At 42.4% G+C, this 13,855-nt stretch overlaps 21 non-coding genes across 21 annotated transcripts; all 21 read right to left on the bottom strand.

The window, feature by feature from the left end:
* Positions 1-250: 250 nt before the first annotated feature.
* trnal-aag lies at positions 251-333 on the bottom strand. The gene has a single exon. It is a non-coding gene; the product is annotated as a tRNA-Leu (tRNA).
* An 806-nt stretch (positions 334-1,139) lies between these two features.
* trnas-aga lies at positions 1,140-1,221 on the bottom strand. The gene has a single exon. It is a non-coding gene; the product is annotated as a tRNA-Ser (tRNA).
* Positions 1,222-1,536: 315 nt separating this feature from the next.
* Positions 1,537-1,619, bottom strand: trnal-aag. Its single transcript has one exon. It is a non-coding gene; the product is annotated as a tRNA-Leu (tRNA).
* Positions 1,620-2,425: 806 nt separating this feature from the next.
* Positions 2,426-2,507, bottom strand: trnas-aga. Its single transcript has one exon. It is a non-coding gene; the product is annotated as a tRNA-Ser (tRNA).
* A 315-nt stretch (positions 2,508-2,822) lies between these two features.
* Positions 2,823-2,905, bottom strand: trnal-aag. The gene has a single exon. It is a non-coding gene; the product is annotated as a tRNA-Leu (tRNA).
* Positions 2,906-3,712: 807 nt separating this feature from the next.
* On the bottom strand, positions 3,713-3,794 carry trnas-aga. The gene has a single exon. It is a non-coding gene; the product is annotated as a tRNA-Ser (tRNA).
* A 315-nt stretch (positions 3,795-4,109) lies between these two features.
* trnal-aag lies at positions 4,110-4,192 on the bottom strand. The gene has a single exon. It is a non-coding gene; the product is annotated as a tRNA-Leu (tRNA).
* An 807-nt stretch (positions 4,193-4,999) lies between these two features.
* Positions 5,000-5,081, bottom strand: trnas-aga. The gene has a single exon. It is a non-coding gene; the product is annotated as a tRNA-Ser (tRNA).
* Positions 5,082-5,396: 315 nt separating this feature from the next.
* On the bottom strand, positions 5,397-5,479 carry trnal-aag. The gene has a single exon. It is a non-coding gene; the product is annotated as a tRNA-Leu (tRNA).
* Positions 5,480-6,286: 807 nt separating this feature from the next.
* On the bottom strand, positions 6,287-6,368 carry trnas-aga. The gene has a single exon. It is a non-coding gene; the product is annotated as a tRNA-Ser (tRNA).
* A 314-nt stretch (positions 6,369-6,682) lies between these two features.
* trnal-aag lies at positions 6,683-6,766 on the bottom strand. The gene has a single exon. It is a non-coding gene; the product is annotated as a tRNA-Leu (tRNA).
* An 807-nt stretch (positions 6,767-7,573) lies between these two features.
* On the bottom strand, positions 7,574-7,655 carry trnas-aga. Its single transcript has one exon. It is a non-coding gene; the product is annotated as a tRNA-Ser (tRNA).
* Positions 7,656-7,970: 315 nt separating this feature from the next.
* On the bottom strand, positions 7,971-8,053 carry trnal-aag. Its single transcript has one exon. It is a non-coding gene; the product is annotated as a tRNA-Leu (tRNA).
* An 807-nt stretch (positions 8,054-8,860) lies between these two features.
* Positions 8,861-8,942, bottom strand: trnas-aga. The gene has a single exon. It is a non-coding gene; the product is annotated as a tRNA-Ser (tRNA).
* A 315-nt stretch (positions 8,943-9,257) lies between these two features.
* On the bottom strand, positions 9,258-9,340 carry trnal-aag. The gene has a single exon. It is a non-coding gene; the product is annotated as a tRNA-Leu (tRNA).
* Positions 9,341-10,147: 807 nt separating this feature from the next.
* Positions 10,148-10,229, bottom strand: trnas-aga. The gene has a single exon. It is a non-coding gene; the product is annotated as a tRNA-Ser (tRNA).
* A 315-nt stretch (positions 10,230-10,544) lies between these two features.
* On the bottom strand, positions 10,545-10,627 carry trnal-aag. Its single transcript has one exon. It is a non-coding gene; the product is annotated as a tRNA-Leu (tRNA).
* An 808-nt stretch (positions 10,628-11,435) lies between these two features.
* Positions 11,436-11,517, bottom strand: trnas-aga. The gene has a single exon. It is a non-coding gene; the product is annotated as a tRNA-Ser (tRNA).
* A 315-nt stretch (positions 11,518-11,832) lies between these two features.
* On the bottom strand, positions 11,833-11,928 carry trnal-aag. Its single transcript is given in 2 exon segments — positions 11,833-11,877; positions 11,891-11,928. It is a non-coding gene; the product is annotated as a tRNA-Leu (tRNA).
* An 807-nt stretch (positions 11,929-12,735) lies between these two features.
* Positions 12,736-12,817, bottom strand: trnas-aga. Its single transcript has one exon. It is a non-coding gene; the product is annotated as a tRNA-Ser (tRNA).
* Positions 12,818-13,132: 315 nt separating this feature from the next.
* On the bottom strand, positions 13,133-13,215 carry trnal-aag. The gene has a single exon. It is a non-coding gene; the product is annotated as a tRNA-Leu (tRNA).
* Positions 13,216-13,855: the final 640 nt, after the last annotated feature.

The following is a 13,855-nucleotide window of genomic DNA, read 5'->3' as shown; positions in this document are numbered from 1 at the left end:
GATAATGTAATAACTAACAGATAATGTAGTAACTCATAATAATGTCATCACTTTATGTAATGCAATGTTCCCCACGTTCATTTTTATGAAGTATTGCTTCTTTTTAATTTTCTTAGATATTTGCCCAAGAGCAGAATGTTTCAATGAGAGAGTGTTTATGACTACTGGTTATTTCACTGTGTGTAGTTATTTTATCATCTTATTTTCACAACAAAGCAGCGTCACTCCTCTTTGAGAGGCGTTAAAAAATTGTCAGAAGTGGGATTTGAACCCACGCCTCCAGGAGAGACTGCGACCTTAACGCAGCGCCTTAGACCGCTCGGCCATCCTGACTACAGATGCACTTTTGGTATGGGGATAAAGGCTATCGGGTAAAAGTAGACATAGGCATGGCCTCCCGAGAGCGCCACAGAGACCAATAAATGCACCATAGTGACTTGCATGTTCAACATGAGATGGTCATTGGTTTTTATCAATTAAAAACTCCAGTCATGGATTTAACCTCAATATGGCCTTCAATGGGAAAAGCAAAGTAAATCCTAATTGATTGTGTGCTAGAGTGTCTTCAGAATATGGCCATTCTGACATGAATTGTAAAAGACATCAGATAAGACCCAAATAGTTTCCGGAGGTATCGACAACCGTCAGGGTAAGAGTGACAACAGGTCCACATGTCAAAATGGTGGAAATCTTAGCAAATGGCTTAATAGTTATTTATGACAATGGTGTTGTTATTTTTTAGGGTTTATAGAGGGATCTCACCTGTGACCTATGGCTTGACGACACACCTGTAATCTATGCTACCTTGGCCTATAGAGCTAGACGGATGGATAATGGTCCTCTGTAGCTCAGCTGGTAGAGCACGGCGCTTGTAACGCCAGGGTAGTGGGTTTGATCCCGGGACCACCCATACACAAGAAAAAAATGTATGCACGCATGACTGTAAGTCGCTTTGGATAAAAGCGTCTGCTAAATGGCATATTTTCTTATTATTATAATGAGGGTGGGATAGACATCCTGCGGCACAATCCCAAATGGACCACTAAACCCTGTCTACATGAAGAGATCTGAGAGGATGTGATTGGTATAAGCAAGATGACCAAACTTCAACCTAGGGAGGGGTCACCATAATGCAAAGCCGTTGTCGGCAGGATTCGAACCTGCGCGGGAAAATCCCAATGGATTTCTAGTCCATCGCCTTAACCACTCGGCCACGACAACTATAAAAAGAAAAACAAGAGGGGGGTTACAAGTGAAGGGCCCTGCAGGCATAGTCTTCAGCAAAAGATCATGTAATAACTAACAGATAATGTAGTAACTCATAATAATGTCATCACTTTATGTAATGCAATGTTCCCCACGTTCATTTTTATGAAGTATTGCTTCTTTTTAATTTTCTTAGATATTTGCCCAAGAGCAGAATGTTTCAATGAGAGAGTGTTTATGACTACTGGTTATTTCACTGTGTGTAGTTATTTTATCATCTTATTTTCACAACAAAGCAGCGTCACTCCTCTTTGAGAGGCGTTAAAAAACTGTCAGAAGTGGGATTTGAACCCACGCCTCCAGGAGAGACTGCGACCTTAACGCAGCGCCTTAGACCGCTCGGCCATCCTGACTACAGATGCACTTTTGGTATGGGGATAAAGGCTATCGGGTAAAAGTAGACATAGGCATGGCCTCCCGAGAGCGCCACAGAGACCAATAAATGCACCATAGTGACTTGCATGTTCAACATGAGATGGTCATTGGTTTTTATCAATTAAAAACTCCAGTCATGGATTTAACCTCAATATGGCCTTCAATGGGAAAAGCAAAGTAAATCCTAATTGATTGTGTGCTAGAGTGTCTTCAGAATATGGCCATTCTGACATGAATTGTAAAAGACATCAGATAAGACCCAAATAGTTTCCGGAGGTATCGACAACCGTCAGGGTAAGAGTGACAACAGGTCCACATGTCAAAATGGTGGAAATCTTAGCAAATGGCTTAATAGTTATTTATGACAATGGTGTTGTTATTTTTTAGGGTTTATAGAGGGATCTCACCTGTGACCTATGGCTTGACGACACACCTGTAATCTATGCTACCTTGGCCTATAGAGCTAGACGGATGGATAATGGTCCTCTGTAGCTCAGCTGGTAGAGCACGGCGCTTGTAACGCCAGGGTAGTGGGTTTGATCCCGGGACCACCCATACACAAGAAAAAAATGTATGCACGCATGACTGTAAGTCGCTTTGGATAAAAGCGTCTGCTAAATGGCATATTTTCTTATTATTATAATGAGGGTGGGATAGACATCCTGCGGCACAATCCCAAATGGACCACTAAACCCTGTCTACATGAAGAGATCTGAGAGGATGTGATTGGTATAAGCAAGATGACCAAACTTCAACCTAGGGAGGGGTCACCATAATGCAAAGCCGTTGTCGGCAGGATTCGAACCTGCGCGGGAAAATCCCAATGGATTTCTAGTCCATCGCCTTAACCACTCGGCCACGACAACTATAAAAAGAAAAACAAGAGGGGGGTTACAAGTGAAGGGCCCTGCAGGCATAGTCTTCAGCAAAAGATCATGTAATAACTAACAGATAATGTAGTAACTCATAATAATGTCATCACTTTATGTAATGCAATGTTCCCCACGTTCATTTTTATGAAGTATTGCTTCTTTTTAATTTTCTTAGATATTTGCCCAAGAGCAGAATGTTTCAATGAGAGAGTGTTTATGACTACTGGTTATTTCACTGTGTGTAGTTATTTTATCATCTTATTTTCACAACAAAGCAGCGTCACTCCTCTTTGAGAGGCGTTAAAAAATTGTCAGAAGTGGGATTTGAACCCACGCCTCCAGGAGAGACTGCGACCTTAACGCAGCGCCTTAGACCGCTCGGCCATCCTGACTACAGATGCACTTTTGGTATGGGGATAAAGGCTATCGGGTAAAAGTAGACATAGGCATGGCCTCCCGAGAGCGCCACAGAGACCAATAAATGCACCATAGTGACTTGCATGTTCAACATGAGATGGTCATTGGTTTTTATCAATTAAAAACTCCAGTCATGGATTTAACCTCAATATGGCCTTCAATGGGAAAAGCAAAGTAAATCCTAATTGATTGTGTGCTAGAGTGTCTTCAGAATATGGCCATTCTGACATGAATTGTAAAAGACATCAGATAAGACCCAAATAGTTTCCGGAGGTATCGACAACCGTCAGGGTAAGAGTGACAACAGGTCCACATGTCAAAATGGTGGAAATCTTAGCAAATGGCTTAATAGTTATTTATGACAATGGTGTTGTTATTTTTTAGGGTTTATAGAGGGATCTCACCTGTGACCTATGGCTTGACGACACACCTGTAATCTATGCTACCTTGGCCTATAGAGCTAGACGGATGGATAATGGTCCTCTGTAGCTCAGCTGGTAGAGCACGGCGCTTGTAACGCCAGGGTAGTGGGTTTGATCCCCGGGACCACCCATACACAAGAAAAAAATGTATGCACGCATGACTGTAAGTCGCTTTGGATAAAAGCGTCTGCTAAATGGCATATTTTCTTATTATTATAATGAGGGTGGGATAGACATCCTGCGGCACAATCCCAAATGGACCACTAAACCCTGTCTACATGAAGAGATCTGAGAGGATGTGATTGGTATAAGCAAGATGACCAAACTTCAACCTAGGGAGGGGTCACCATAATGCAAAGCCGTTGTCGGCAGGATTCGAACCTGCGCGGGAAAATCCCAATGGATTTCTAGTCCATCGCCTTAACCACTCGGCCACGACAACTATAAAAAGAAAAACAAGAGGGGGGTTACAAGTGAAGGGCCCTGCAGGCATAGTCTTCAGCAAAAGATCATGTAATAACTAACAGATAATGTAGTAACTCATAATAATGTCATCACTTTATGTAATGCAATGTTCCCCACGTTCATTTTTATGAAGTATTGCTTCTTTTTAATTTTCTTAGATATTTGCCCAAGAGCAGAATGTTTCAATGAGAGAGTGTTTATGACTACTGGTTATTTCACTGTGTGTAGTTATTTTATCATCTTATTTTCACAACAAAGCAGCGTCACTCCTCTTTGAGAGGCGTTAAAAAACTGTCAGAAGTGGGATTTGAACCCACGCCTCCAGGAGAGACTGCGACCTTAACGCAGCGCCTTAGACCGCTCGGCCATCCTGACTACAGATGCACTTTTGGTATGGGGATAAAGGCTATCGGGTAAAAGTAGACATAGGCATGGCCTCCCGAGAGCGCCACAGAGACCAATAAATGCACCATAGTGACTTGCATGTTCAACATGAGATGGTCATTGGTTTTTATCAATTAAAAACTCCAGTCATGGATTTAACCTCAATATGGCCTTCAATGGGAAAAGCAAAGTAAATCCTAATTGATTGTGTGCTAGAGTGTCTTCAGAATATGGCCATTCTGACATGAATTGTAAAAGACATCAGATAAGACCCAAATAGTTTCCGGAGGTATCGACAACCGTCAGGGTAAGAGTGACAACAGGTCCACATGTCAAAATGGTGGAAATCTTAGCAAATGGCTTAATAGTTATTTATGACAATGGTGTTGTTATTTTTTAGGGTTTATAGAGGGATCTCACCTGTGACCTATGGCTTGACGACACACCTGTAATCTATGCTACCTTGGCCTATAGAGCTAGACGGATGGATAATGGTCCTCTGTAGCTCAGCTGGTAGAGCACGGCGCTTGTAACGCCAGGGTAGTGGGTTTGATCCCCGGGACCACCCATACACAAGAAAAAAATGTATGCACGCATGACTGTAAGTCGCTTTGGATAAAAGCGTCTGCTAAATGGCATATTTTCTTATTATTATAATGAGGGTGGGATAGACATCCTGCGGCACAATCCCAAATGGACCACTAAACCCTGTCTACATGAAGAGATCTGAGAGGATGTGATTGGTATAAGCAAGATGACCAAACTTCAACCTAGGGAGGGGTCACCATAATGCAAAGCCGTTGTCGGCAGGATTCGAACCTGCGCGGGAAAATCCCAATGGATTTCTAGTCCATCGCCTTAACCACTCGGCCACGACAACTATAAAAAGAAAAACAAGAGGGGGGTTACAAGTGAAGGGCCCTGCAGGCATAGTCTTCAGCAAAAGATAATGTAATAACTAACAGATAATGTAGTAACTCATAATAATGTCATCACTTTATGTAATGCAATGTTCCCCACGTTCATTTTTATGAAGTATTGCTTCTTTTTAATTTTCTTAGATATTTGCCCAAGAGCAGAATGTTTCAATGAGAGAGTGTTTATGACTACTGGTTATTTCACTGTGTGTAGTTATTTTATCATCTTATTTTCACAACAAAGCAGCGTCACTCCTCTTTGAGAGGCGTTAAAAAACTGTCAGAAGTGGGATTTGAACCCACGCCTCCAGGAGAGACTGCGACCTTAACGCAGCGCCTTAGACCGCTCGGCCATCCTGACTACAGATGCACTTTTGGTATGGGGATAAAGGCTATCGGGTAAAAGTAGACATAGGCATGGCCTCCCGAGAGCGCCACAGAGACCAATAAATGCACCATAGTGACTTGCATGTTCAACATGAGATGGTCATTGGTTTTTATCAATTAAAAACTCCAGTCATGGATTTAACCTCAATATGGCCTTCAATGGGAAAAGCAAAGTAAATCCTAATTGATTGTGTGCTAGAGTGTCTTCAGAATATGGCCATTCTGACATGAATTGTAAAAGACATCAGATAAGACCCAAATAGTTTCCGGAGGTATCGACAACCGTCAGGGTAAGAGTGACAACAGGTCCACATGTCAAAATGGTGGAAATCTTAGCAAATGGCTTAATAGTTATTTATGACAATGGTGTTGTTATTTTTTAGGGTTTATAGAGGGATCTCACCTGTGACCTATGGCTTGACGACACACCTGTAATCTATGCTACCTTGGCCTATAGAGCTAGACGGATGGATAATGGTCCTCTGTAGCTCAGCTGGTAGAGCACGGCGCTTGTAACGCCAGGGTAGTGGGTTTGATCCCGGGACCACCCATACACAAGAAAAAAATGTATGCACGCATGACTGTAAGTCGCTTTGGATAAAAGCGTCTGCTAAATGGCATATTTATCTTATTATTATAATGAGGGTGGGATAGACATCCTGCGGCACAATCCCAAATGGACCACTAAACCCTGTCTACATGAAGAGATCTGAGAGGATGTGATTGGTATAAGCAAGATGACCAAACTTCAACCTAGGGAGGGGTCACCATAATGCAAAGCCGTTGTCGGCAGGATTCGAACCTGCGCGGGAAAATCCCAATGGATTTCTAGTCCATCGCCTTAACCACTCGGCCACGACAACTATAAAAAGAAAAACAAGAGGGGGTTACAAGTGAAGGGCCCTGCAGGCATAGTCTTCAGCAAAAGATCATGTAATAACTAACAGATAATGTAGTAACTCATAATAATGTCATCACTTTATGTAATGCAATGTTCCCCACGTTCATTTTTATGAAGTATTGCTTCTTTTTAATTTTCTTAGATATTTGCCCAAGAGCAGAATGTTTCAATGAGAGAGTGTTTATGACTACTGGTTATTTCACTGTGTGTAGTTATTTTATCATCTTATTTTCACAACAAAGCAGCGTCACTCCTCTTTGAGAGGCGTTAAAAAATTGTCAGAAGTGGGATTTGAACCCACGCCTCCAGGAGAGACTGCGCACCTTAACGCAGCGCCTTAGACCGCTCGGCCATCCTGACTACAGATGCACTTTTGGTATGGGGATAAAGGCTATCGGGTAAAAGTAGACATAGGCATGGCCTCCCGAGAGCGCCACAGAGACCAATAAATGCACCATAGTGACTTGCATGTTCAACATGAGATGGTCATTGGTTTTTATCAATTAAAAACTCCAGTCATGGATTTAACCTCAATATGGCCTTCAATGGGAAAAGCAAAGTAAATCCTAATTGATTGTGTGCTAGAGTGTCTTCAGAATATGGCCATTCTGACATGAATTGTAAAAGACATCAGATAAGACCCAAATAGTTTCCGGAGGTATCGACAACCGTCAGGGTAAGAGTGACAACAGGTCCACATGTCAAAATGGTGGAAATCTTAGCAAATGGCTTAATAGTTATTTATGACAATGGTGTTGTTATTTTTTAGGGTTTATAGAGGGATCTCACCTGTGACCTATGGCTTGACGACACACCTGTAATCTATGCTACCTTGGCCTATAGAGCTAGACGGATGGATAATGGTCCTCTGTAGCTCAGCTGGTAGAGCACGGCGCTTGTAACGCCAGGGTAGTGGGTTTGATCCCCGGGACCACCCATACACAAGAAAAAAATGTATGCACGCATGACTGTAAGTCGCTTTGGATAAAAGCGTCTGCTAAATGGCATATTTTCTTATTATTATAATGAGGGTGGGATAGACATCCTGCGGCACAATCCCAAATGGACCACTAAACCCTGTCTACATGAAGAGATCTGAGAGGATGTGATTGGTATAAGCAAGATGACCAAACTTCAACCTAGGGAGGGGTCACCATAATGCAAAGCCGTTGTCGGCAGGATTCGAACCTGCGCGGGAAAATCCCAATGGATTTCTAGTCCATCGCCTTAACCACTCGGCCACGACAACTATAAAAAGAAAAACAAGAGGGGGGTTACAAGTGAAGGGCCCTGCAGGCATAGTCTTCAGCAAAAGATCATGTAATAACTAACAGATAATGTAGTAACTCATAATAATGTCATCACTTTATGTAATGCAATGTTCCCCACGTTCATTTTTATGAAGTATTGCTTCTTTTTAATTTTCTTAGATATTTGCCCAAGAGCAGAATGTTTCAATGAGAGAGTGTTTATGACTACTGGTTATTTCACTGTGTGTAGTTATTTTATCATCTTATTTTCACAACAAAGCAGCGTCACTCCTCTTTGAGAGGCGTTAAAAAATTGTCAGAAGTGGGATTTGAACCCACGCCTCCAGGAGAGACTGCGACCTTAACGCAGCGCCTTAGACCGCTCGGCCATCCTGACTACAGATGCACTTTTGGTATGGGGATAAAGGCTATCGGGTAAAAGTAGACATAGGCATGGCCTCCCGAGAGCGCCACAGAGACCAATAAATGCACCATAGTGACTTGCATGTTCAACATGAGATGGTCATTGGTTTTTATCAATTAAAAACTCCAGTCATGGATTTAACCTCAATATGGCCTTCAATGGGAAAAGCAAAGTAAATCCTAATTGATTGTGTGCTAGAGTGTCTTCAGAATATGGCCATTCTGACATGAATTGTAAAAGACATCAGATAAGACCCAAATAGTTTCCGGAGGTATCGACAACCGTCAGGGTAAGAGTGACAACAGGTCCACATGTCAAAATGGTGGAAATCTTAGCAAATGGCTTAATAGTTATTTATGACAATGGTGTTGTTATTTTTTAGGGTTTATAGAGGGATCTCACCTGTGACCTATGGCTTGACGACACACCTGTAATCTATGCTACCTTGGCCTATAGAGCTAGACGGATGGATAATGGTCCTCTGTAGCTCAGCTGGTAGAGCACGGCGCTTGTAACGCCAGGGTAGTGGGTTTGATCCCCGGGACCACCCATACACAAGAAAAAAATGTATGCACGCATGACTGTAAGTCGCTTTGGATAAAAGCGTCTGCTAAATGGCATATTTTCTTATTATTATAATGAGGGTGGGATAGACATCCTGCGGCACAATCCCAAATGGACCACTAAACCCTGTCTACATGAAGAGATCTGAGAGGATGTGATTGGTATAAGCAAGATGACCAAACTTCAACCTAGGGAGGGGTCACCATAATGCAAAGCCGTTGTCGGCAGGATTCGAACCTGCGCGGGAAAATCCCAATGGATTTCTAGTCCATCGCCTTAACCACTCGGCCACGACAACTATAAAAAGAAAAACAAGAGGGGGGTTACAAGTGAAGGGCCCTGCAGGCATAGTCTTCAGCAAAAGATCATGTAATAACTAACAGATAATGTAGTAACTCATAATAATGTCATCACTTTATGTAATGCAATGTTCCCCACGTTCATTTTTATGAAGTATTGCTTCTTTTTAATTTTCTTAGATATTTGCCCAAGAGCAGAATGTTTCAATGAGAGAGTGTTTATGACTACTGGTTATTTCACTGTGTGTAGTTATTTTATCATCTTATTTTCACAACAAAGCAGCGTCACTCCTCTTTGAGAGGCGTTAAAAAATTGTCAGAAGTGGGATTTGAACCCACGCCTCCAGGAGAGACTGCGACCTTAACGCAGCGCCTTAGACCGCTCGGCCATCCTGACTACAGATGCACTTTTGGTATGGGGATAAAGGCTATCGGGTAAAAGTAGACATAGGCATGGCCTCCCGAGAGCGCCACAGAGACCAATAAATGCACCATAGTGACTTGCATGTTCAACATGAGATGGTCATTGGTTTTTATCAATTAAAAACTCCAGTCATGGATTTAACCTCAATATGGCCTTCAATGGGAAAAGCAAAGTAAATCCTAATTGATTGTGTGCTAGAGTGTCTTCAGAATATGGCCATTCTGACATGAATTGTAAAAGACATCAGATAAGACCCAAATAGTTTCCGGAGGTATCGACAACCGTCAGGGTAAGAGTGACAACAGGTCCACATGTCAAAATGGTGGAAATCTTAGCAAATGGCTTAATAGTTATTTATGACAATGGTGTTGTTATTTTTTAGGGTTTATAGAGGGATCTCACCTGTGACCTATGGCTTGACGACACACCTGTAATCTATGCTACCTTGGCCTATAGAGCTAGACGGATGGATAATGGTCCTCTGTAGCTCAGCTGGTAGAGCACGGCGCTTGTAACGCCAGGGTAGTGGGTTTGATCCCCGGGACCACCCATACACAAGAAAAAAATGTATGCACGCATGACTGTAAGTCGCTTTGGATAAAAGCGTCTGCTAAATGGCATATTATCTTATTATTATAATGAGGGTGGGATAGACATCCTGCGGCACAATCCCAAATGGACCACTAAACCCTGTCTACATGAAGAGATCTGAGAGGATGTGATTGGTATAAGCAAGATGACCAAACTTCAACCTAGGGAGGGGTCACCATAATGCAAAGCCGTTGTCGGCAGGATTCGAACCTGCGCGGGAAAATCCCAATGGATTTCTAGTCCATCGCCTTAACCACTCGGCCACGACAACTATAAAAAGAAAAACAAGAGGGGGGTTACAAGTGAAGGGCCCTGCAGGCATAGTCTTCAGCAAAAGATAATGTAATAACTAACAGATAATGTAGTAACTCATAATAATGTCATCACTTTATGTAATGCAATGTTCCCCACGTTCATTTTTATGAAGTATTGCTTCTTTTTAATTTTCTTAGATATTTGCCCAAGAGCAGAATGTTTCAATGAGAGAGTGTTTATGACTACTGGTTATTTCACTGTGTGTAGTTATTTTATCATCTTATTTTCACAACAAAGCAGCGTCACTCCTCTTTGAGAGGCGTTAAAAAACTGTCAGAAGTGGGATTTGAACCCACGCCTCCAGGAGAGACTGCGACCTTAACGCAGCGCCTTAGACCGCTCGGCCATCCTGACTACAGATGCACTTTTGGTATGGGGATAAAGGCTATCGGGTAAAAGTAGACATAGGCATGGCCTCCCGAGAGCGCCACAGAGACCAATAAATGCACCATAGTGACTTGCATGTTCAACATGAGATGGTCATTGGTTTTTATCAATTAAAAACTCCAGTCATGGATTTAACCTCAATATGGCCTTCAATGGGAAAAGCAAAGTAAATCCTAATTGATTGTGTGCTAGAGTGTCTTCAGAATATGGCCATTCTGACATGAATTGTAAAAGACATCAGATAAGACCCAAATAGTTTCCGGAGGTATCGACAACCGTCAGGGTAAGAGTGACAACAGGTCCACATGTCAAAATGGTGGAAATCTTAGCAAATGGCTTAATAGTTATTTATGACAATGGTGTTGTTATTTTTTAGGGTTTATAGAGGGATCTCACCTGTGACCTATGGCTTGACGACACACCTGTAATCTATGCTACCTTGGCCTATAGAGCTAGACGGATGGATAATGGTCCTCTGTAGCTCAGCTGGTAGAGCACGGCGCTTGTAACGCCAGGGTAGTGGGTTTGATCCCCGGGACCACCCATACACAAGAAAAAAAATGTATGCACGCATGACTGTAAGTCGCTTTGGATAAAAGCGTCTGCTAAATGGCATATTTTCTTATTATTATAATGAGGGTGGGATAGACATCCTGCGGCACAATCCCAAATGGACCACTAAACCCTGTCTACATGAAGAGATCTGAGAGGATGTGATTGGTATAAGCAAGATGACCAAACTTCAACCTAGGGAGGGGTCACCATAATGCAAAGCCGTTGTCGGCAGGATTCGAACCTGCGCGGGAAAATCCCAATGGATTTCTAGTCCATCGCCTTAACCACTCGGCCACGACAACTATAAAAAGAAAAACAAGAGGGGGGTTACAAGTGAAGGGCCCTGCAGGCATAGTCTTCAGCAAAAGATCATGTAATAACTAACAGATAATGTAGTAACTCATAATAATGTCATCACTTTATGTAATGCAATGTTCCCCACGTTCATTTTTATGAAGTATTGCTTCTTTTTAATTTTCTTAGATATTTGCCCAAGAGCAGAATGTTTCAATGAGAGAGTGTTTATGACTACTGGTTATTTCACTGTGTGTAGTTATTTTATCATCTTATTTTCACAACAAAGCAGCGTCACTCCTCTTTGAGAGGCGTTAAAAAACTGTCAGAAGTGGGATTTGAACCCACGCCTCCAGGAGAGACTGCGACCTTAACGCAGCGCCTTAACGCAGCGCCTTAGACCGCTCGGCCATCCTGACTACAGATGCACTTTTGGTATGGGGATAAAGGCTATCGGGTAAAAGTAGACATAGGCATGGCCTCCCGAGAGCGCCACAGAGACCAATAAATGCACCATAGTGACTTGCATGTTCAACATGAGATGGTCATTGGTTTTTATCAATTAAAAACTCCAGTCATGGATTTAACCTCAATATGGCCTTCAATGGGAAAAGCAAAGTAAATCCTAATTGATTGTGTGCTAGAGTGTCTTCAGAATATGGCCATTCTGACATGAATTGTAAAAGACATCAGATAAGACCCAAATAGTTTCCGGAGGTATCGACAACCGTCAGGGTAAGAGTGACAACAGGTCCACATGTCAAAATGGTGGAAATCTTAGCAAATGGCTTAATAGTTATTTATGACAATGGTGTTGTTATTTTTTAGGGTTTATAGAGGGATCTCACCTGTGACCTATGGCTTGACGACACACCTGTAATCTATGCTACCTTGGCCTATAGAGCTAGACGGATGGATAATGGTCCTCTGTAGCTCAGCTGGTAGAGCACGGCGCTTGTAACGCCAGGGTAGTGGGTTTGATCCCCGGGACCACCCATACACAAGAAAAAAATGTATGCACGCATGACTGTAAGTCGCTTTGGATAAAAGCGTCTGCTAAATGGCATATTATCTTATTATTATAATGAGGGTGGGATAGACATCCTGCGGCACAATCCCAAATGGACCACTAAACCCTGTCTACATGAAGAGATCTGAGAGGATGTGATTGGTATAAGCAAGATGACCAAACTTCAACCTAGGGAGGGGTCACCATAATGCAAAGCCGTTGTCGGCAGGATTCGAACCTGCGCGGGAAAATCCCAATGGATTTCTAGTCCATCGCCTTAACCACTCGGCCACGACAACTATAAAAAGAAAAACAAGAGGGGGGTTACAAGTGAAGGGCCCTGCAGGCATAGTCTTCAGCAAAAGATCATGTAATAACTAACAGATAATGTAGTAACTCATAATAATGTCATCACTTTATGTAATGCAATGTTCCCCACGTTCATTTTTATGAAGTATTGCTTCTTTTTAATTTTCTTAGATATTTGCCCAAGAGCAGAATGTTTCAATGAGAGAGTGTTTATGACTACTGGTTATTTCACTGTGTGTAGTTATTTTATCATCTTATTTTCACAACAAAGCAGCGTCACTCCTCTTTGAGAGGCGTTAAAAAATTGTCAGAAGTGGGATTTGAACCCACGCCTCCAGGAGAGACTGCGACCTTAACGCAGCGCCTTAGACCGCTCGGCCATCCTGACTACAGATGCACTTTTGGTATGGGGATAAAGGCTATCGGGTAAAAGTAGACATAGGCATGGCCTCCCGAGAGCGCCACAGAGACCAATAAATGCACCATAGTGACTTGCATGTTCAACATGAGATGGTCATTGGTTTTTATCAATTAAAAACTCCAGTCATGGATTTAACCTCAATATGGCCTTCAATGGGAAAAGCAAAGTAAATCCTAATTGATTGTGTGCTAGAGTGTCTTCAGAATATGGCCATTCTGACATGAATTGTAAAAGACATCAGATAAGACCCAAATAGTTTCCGGAGGTATCGACAACCGTCAGGGTAAGAGTGACAACAGGTCCACATGTCAAAATGGTGGAAATCTTAGCAAATGGCTTAATAGTTATTTATGACAATGGTGTTGTTATTTTTTAGGGTTTATAGAGGGATCTCACCTGTGACCTATGGCTTGACGACACACCTGTAATCTATGCTACCTTGGCCTATAGAGCTAGACGGATGGATAATGGTCCTCTGTAGCTCAGCTGGTAGAGCACGGCGCTTGTAACGCCAGGGTAGTGGGTTTGATCCCCGGGACCACCCATACACAAGAAAAAAATGTATGCACGCATGACTGTAAGTCGCTTTGGATAAAAGCGTCTGCTA

Source organism: Coregonus clupeaformis, unplaced genomic scaffold (assembly GCF_020615455.1).
Source record: "Coregonus clupeaformis isolate EN_2021a unplaced genomic scaffold, ASM2061545v1 scaf3500, whole genome shotgun sequence".
Lineage (NCBI taxonomy): Eukaryota > Metazoa > Chordata > Actinopteri > Salmoniformes > Salmonidae > Coregonus > Coregonus clupeaformis.
The sequence above is the reverse complement of the archived record's forward strand: the minus strand, read 5'-3'. Positions and strand labels throughout refer to the sequence as shown.